The following is a 6267-nucleotide window of genomic DNA, read 5'->3' as shown; positions in this document are numbered from 1 at the left end:
TTTCCTCTTTGATTTCTTCAGTGATCTCTTGATTATTTGGTAACTTATTGTCTAGCCTCCATGTGTTTGTGTTTTTTACGTTTTTTTCCCTATAATTGATTTCTAATCTCATAGCGTTGTGGTCGGAAAAGATGCTTGATATGATTTCAATTTTCTTAAACTTACCGAGGCTTGATTTGCTACCCAAGATGTGATCTATCCTGGAGGATGTTCTGTGTGCACTTGAGAAGAAAGTGTAATCTGCTATTTTTGGATGGAATGTCCTATAAATATCAATTAAATCCATCTGGTCTATTGTGTCATTTAAAGCTTCTGTTTCCTTATTAATTTTCTGTCTGGATGATCTGTCCATTGGTGTAAGTGAGGTGTTGAAGTCCCCCACTATTATTGTGTCACTGTCGATTTCCTCTTTTATAGCTGTTAGCAGTTGCCTTATGTATTGAGGTGCTCCTATGCTGGGTGCCTATATATTTATAATTGTTATATCTTCTTCTTGGATTGATCCCTTAATCATTATCTAGTGTCCTTCCTTGTCCCTTGTAACATTCTTTATTTTAAAGTCTATTTTATCTGATATGAGTATTGCTACTCCAGCTTTCTTTTGATTTCCATTTGCATGGAATATCTTTTTCCATCCCCTCACTTTCAGTCTGTATGTGTCCCCAGGTCTGAAGTGGGTCTCTTGTAGACAGCATATATTGGGTCTTGCTTTTGTATCCATTCAGCGAGGCTGTGTATTTTGGTTGGAGCATTTAATCCATTCACGTTTAAGGTAATTATCGATACGTATGTTCCTATTACCATTTTCTTAATTGTTACGGGTTTGTTTGTGTAGGTCCTTTTCTTCTCTTGTGTTTCCCACTTAGAGAAGTTCCTTTAGCCTTTGTTTAGAGCTGGTTTGGTGGTGCTGAATTCTCTTAGCTTTTGCTTGTCTATAAAGCTTTTGATTTCTCCGTCAAATCTGAATGAGATCCTTGCTGGGTAGAGTAATCTTGGTTGTACATTCTTCCCTTTCATCACTTTAAATGTATCGTGCCACTCCCTTCTGGCTTGTAGAGTTTCTGCTGAGAAATCAGCTGTTAACCTTATGGGAGTTCCCTTGTATGTTATTTGTCATTTTTCCCTTGTTGCTTTCAATAAGTTTTCTTTGTGTTTAATTTTTGTCAGTTTGATTACTATGTGTCTCGGCGTGTTTCTCCTTGGTTTTATCCTGCCTGGGACTCTGTGCTTCCTGCACTTGGGTGGCTATTTCCTTTCCCATGTTTGGGAAGTTTTCGACAATAATCTCTTCAAATATTTTCTCTGGTCCTTTCTCTCTCTCTTTTCCTTCTGGGACCCCTATAATGCAAATGTTGTTGCGTTTAATGTTGTCCCAGAGGTCTCTTAGGCTGTCTTCATTTCTTTTCATTCTTTTTTCTTTATTCTGTTCTGTGGCAGTGAACTCCACCATTCTGTCTTCCAGATCACTTACCCGTTCTTCTGCCTCAGTTATTCTTCTATTGATTCCTTCTAGTGTATTTTTCATTTCAGTTATTGTATTGTTCGTCTCTGTTTGTTTGTTCTCTAATTCTTCTAGGTGTTTGTTCTTTAATTCTTCTAGGTCTTTGTTAAACATTTCTTGCATCTTCTCAATCTTTGCCTCCATTCTTTTTCTGAGGTCCTGGATCATCTTCACTATCATTATTCTGAATTCTTTTTCTGGAAGGTTGCCTATCTCTGCTTCATTTAGTTGTTTTTCTTGGGTTTTATCTTGTTCCTTCATCTGGTACAAAGTCCTCTGCCTTTTCATTTTGTCTCTCTTTCTGTGAATGGGGTTTTCCTTACACAGGCTGCAGAATTGTAATTCTTCTTGCTTCTGCTGTCTGCCCTCTCTGTATTGATTTTTGTATGTTAATTTTATATCCCATATCCTTATGGACTTTTCTTGTTTAGAGCAGTTTTTCAGTTGATTCACTTGGGTTCTCTTGGAATACAATCATTGACAAATAAATATAATTTTACCTACTTTCCAATTTTTTTTTTTATCTAATTGCATTGGCTAATATCTCCAATGAAAGATTACATAGTAATAGTGGTGACAGTGCATATCTTTGTTTCTTATTTAGTCGAATTTCTAAGTGTGATTTCTTCCTTTTTTCATATAAAAATGATACAAACAGGTGACAAGTGAATTGTTTTGTCCCCCAAGCTTGCTCCTCCTCCAGTGCTCCCTCTATTACAGAGTAGAAGCACCCCTCTGTTCCCTAAGTTAGAAATCTAGGCATTGGACTTCCCTGGTGGCACAGTGGTTAAGAATCTGCCTGCTAATGCAGGGGACATGGGTTCGAGTCCTGGTCCAGGAAGATCCCACATGCCGTGGAGCAACTAAGCCCATGCACCACAACTACTGAGCCTGCGTGCCACAACTAGTGAAGCCCGCACGCCTAGAGTCCATGCTCCGCAACAAGAGAAGCCACCACGATGAGAAGCCCTCGCATCACAATGAAGAGTAGCCCCCCTCGCCTCAACTAGAGAAAACCCACGCACAGCAACGAAGACCCAATGCAGCCAAAAATAAATAAATAAATTTATTAAGAAAAAAAGAAATCTAAGCATCACCTTCATTTCTCTCTTTCCCTCTCCCTCTCTCACCCTTTCTCTGTCAATTATCCAGGCCAAACAGCTGCCAAATCTGTCTTCTTTCTGTTTCCACTGCCACCACCTCTGTCTGGTCCTCTTCATTACCCAGGAACATTTCAAGAGCAGCCTCTTCATTAGTCAAGAGCAGCCTCTTCATTAGTCATCCTGCTTCCACTTTCACTTCCTTCAATCTTTTCTCCACAAAGCAGATGATACAGTCTTTCTAAACTCTTAATCATCATATGGTCCCCCTACTTAAAACTTGTCAACGGATTCTGTCTGCTCTTAGGATAAAGACAAAAATCCTTTTGGTTCACATGGTTCACAAAGCCCTGTGCCATCTGCCTCTGCCTACACTTTTTTAGAAATGTAAATCAATTTTGTAGAAATGTAAATCAACTTTTAAACCTCTTCAATGGCTTTGGCTGCTCTCAAAATAAAACTGAAACTCTCACTGTGGGCTGCAAGGCCCTGGGTGAGCTTGTTCCCGTATAGCTCTCCAAATCCACATCACACCATCTACCCTCTTCTTCACAACTCTCTGGCTGCACAGTTTTCTTTCAATACTTCAAATACACTAGGCTCTTTCCTACCTCTGGGTTTTTATGCTAGCTGTCTCTTCTACCTGTAATACTTTCCCCCAAGCTCTTCAAATGTCTGGCTAATTCTCCTCCTTTGTGATTTGATTCAAACATCACTTTCTCAGAACATTCTTTCCTGAGCACCTGATTTAAAATAACCTCCAAATAAAATAAAATAAAATAACCTCCATTACCAGTTCCCTCTATTAGTGCACTCTGCTTAATTCTTTCATGGTGCTTATTGCAATCCGAAATTATCTTATTTGCATGTCCATTTATTTGTCATTGGTCCCCACTAAGAATGTAAGCTCTGTTTTGTTCACCACTCTATCCTCAGAGCCTAATCGATGCATGACACATAGTAGGCCCATTATAAATATTTGTTCCGTAAATGGATAACCAAGGTCCTAGAGCCAGTCAAGGACAGATCTGGAAATCCTTCTTTGCAATGTTAAAAGGTGTTTCCCCTTTCTTCCAGCAGGTGGAGTCAGAGCCACATCGGGTCCTCAGCAGGGGTGGAGTGGAGGGGTATGTGCTTTGCCTGGCTGAGGGCAGCAGGACAGTGAAGAGGGAGAGGCAGGGTTTGTTGTAGTGCTGCTGGATCCAAGCGTAGAGGAAGTCAAGGTGGCAGCGTCTCCCAAAGGACAGGAAGGTATGAGCTGTCCAGAAGGCACCTGGAGCAGCCAATGATCCAAGGAGCCCCTGGGATCCCAGATCACTTTCCCACTTCCCCCACCTATCCAGCCTCCTAAATCACACCCCCAAGAGTCAGCAAAGGGTCTTTGAGGAGGAGAACAACCTTCTGTGAACACGAAACTGGAGAGGCAAGGGTTTTCAATTCCAAATCCCCATGGTACAATGGAGGGAAACTGAGACCGGGGAAGCCTCCCAGTGGGTCAGTGGGAGTTGGGTCTGGCTGACAAAGCCCTCTCTAGTCTTAGCTCATTCATTCAGCTCCACACGCCCCACCCCTCCTCTTCATGCCCGCCCCTGGGCGCCGTGTGGGCGGCCATGACGAGGGCATGGATTCCCAGAGCTGCCCCAAAGATGCAAGGGACAGGTATAGCTTTCGAGAGGCATGCTGGAGCCAAGGCACACTGGAGCAGTGTCTGCCAAGGGGACCAGGGGCCAGAGGTGTGTTCCAGGGCCAGGCAGGTGACCTGCAAAAAGGGCTGCATCTAAATCTAGAGCTGGGGAAGTCGGCAGGGGTCTTGGATTTCCTCCTGAAGACAATGGGGATTCAAAGGAGTTTCTAAACAGGAAATCTACTAGGTTATCTTAGATAGCTTGCAGAAGGAATCAAATCTGATTTGAGATCAAATCAGTCAGTCAGCCAGTGAGGACGCTGGTATAATCATCCAAGGTGAGAGAAGATAAGACCTGAGAAGTAATTGCAGGGATGGGAAAGAAGTAAGCTTGGGTGGTTTAGGAAATTTCTGTTTTAAAGATGGGATTGGGTGGTTATTGGTCAGAGTGGAGGGAGAAGGGAGGTGTGAGTGGACCTCTGCAAATGTCATCTTGGAGTCCTTGAACGCTCCAGCTATGGAGGTCAGACCAGAGCAGCCTCTGACCCTGAGGGCAGCTCCAAAGGCAGCAGCAGGACCTGGCTTGGTGGTGGCAAAACTCTTGAATGGAAATGTACCTACCTCACTCAGAGGGAAGTTATGAGGACTAATTAAATTGATATTTATTAAGCATGTGTAACAGTGCCTGTTATTAACACTTTATAAATTTTAAAAAATGGTTGAGGGCTTCCCTGGTGGCGCAGTGGTTAAGAATCCGCCTGCCAATGCAGGGGACACGGGTTTGAGCCCTGGTCCGGGAAGATCCCACATGCCGCGGAGCAACTAAGCCCGTGCTCCGCAACTACTGAGCCTGCGCTCTGGAGTCTGCGAGCCACAGCTACTGAGCCCGCGTGCTGCAACTACTGAAGCCCACGAACCTTAGAGCCTGCGCTCCGCAACGAGAAGCCACCGCAATGAGAAGGCCACACACTGCAAAGAAGAGTAGCCCCCACTCGCCACAACTAGAGAAAGCCTGCGCGCAGCAATGAAGACCCAACGCAGCCAAAAATAAGTAAATTAAATAAATAAATTTTTTTAAAAAGTGGTTGAGTAGAACTTCATCCAAAAAATGGAGCTCCAACTCAAAAAAAAAGCCCCAAACCCAAAGTAAAAACCAAGCCTAAATCGTCTAAGCATGCCTCTCCTCTGGGCCGCACTTATCCATCTATGTAAAATAAAGAGGTTGGATTGGTAGCCACTTGATCCTGCCAGTGTTGCTTTCCTGATTTTTTGGAGTTTCATCTAAATGTGTAAAACCCAATGACTTGCTGAGGCAAGTTCCTACCAGCTTGTGAGGGCAAATTATTAAATTTTCAGGAATTTTGCAGGAGAGCACAACTGCTGGTAACTTGAAATTGGCTATAGTGGGAATATTTACAGCCTGGAAATAGGCAAATGCTACAAACTAGGCCTTCCCCACCATCCTCCTCCCCGCCACCAGTGGTGAGACCCCCTCCCCTCAACCAACACATACACCCAGCTAGGTACATTCCCGCCTTCCAACACTGTCATTGTCAGTGGTGGAGGAAGAATCACAGGTCTCTGGGGACCCCGCAGGGGCCCAGTCACAGAGTCTGCCCCAGCACAGCCAGCGCCACATGCTCAGACAAGCCTAGGGTGGGAAGCAGAGCATGCAGGCCTGAGCAGAGCAAACTGGTTGTTCTCAGACACAGGGGAGCAGTGGGTAGTGGTTAAGGTACTAGAGTCTCGAAGACCTGGGATGTTACTCCAGTTAGGTCTCTCTTGGCTGTGTGAGTTTAGCCAAGTCCCTCTCAACACTGGGGCTCAGTTTCATCATCTTTAAAATGGGGACAGTCCTGACCTAGCAGGATGCTTCCCAGTATTAAGTGAGAACATCAGCAAAGTGAGAGGACAGCTTCCACACCTGGGCCTGGTACAGTCAGGTGTTTAGTAAATGTTAGCTGATGCTGTTATCACACCTCCACACACATTCTCGCCCCCCAGGGCACCTGCGGCTGAGCGCTCCCTCTCACTCTCTGCAC

Source organism: Balaenoptera acutorostrata, chromosome 1 (assembly GCF_949987535.1).
Source record: "Balaenoptera acutorostrata chromosome 1, mBalAcu1.1, whole genome shotgun sequence".
Lineage (NCBI taxonomy): Eukaryota > Metazoa > Chordata > Mammalia > Artiodactyla > Balaenopteridae > Balaenoptera > Balaenoptera acutorostrata.
Note: the sequence above shows the minus strand (reverse complement) of the source record.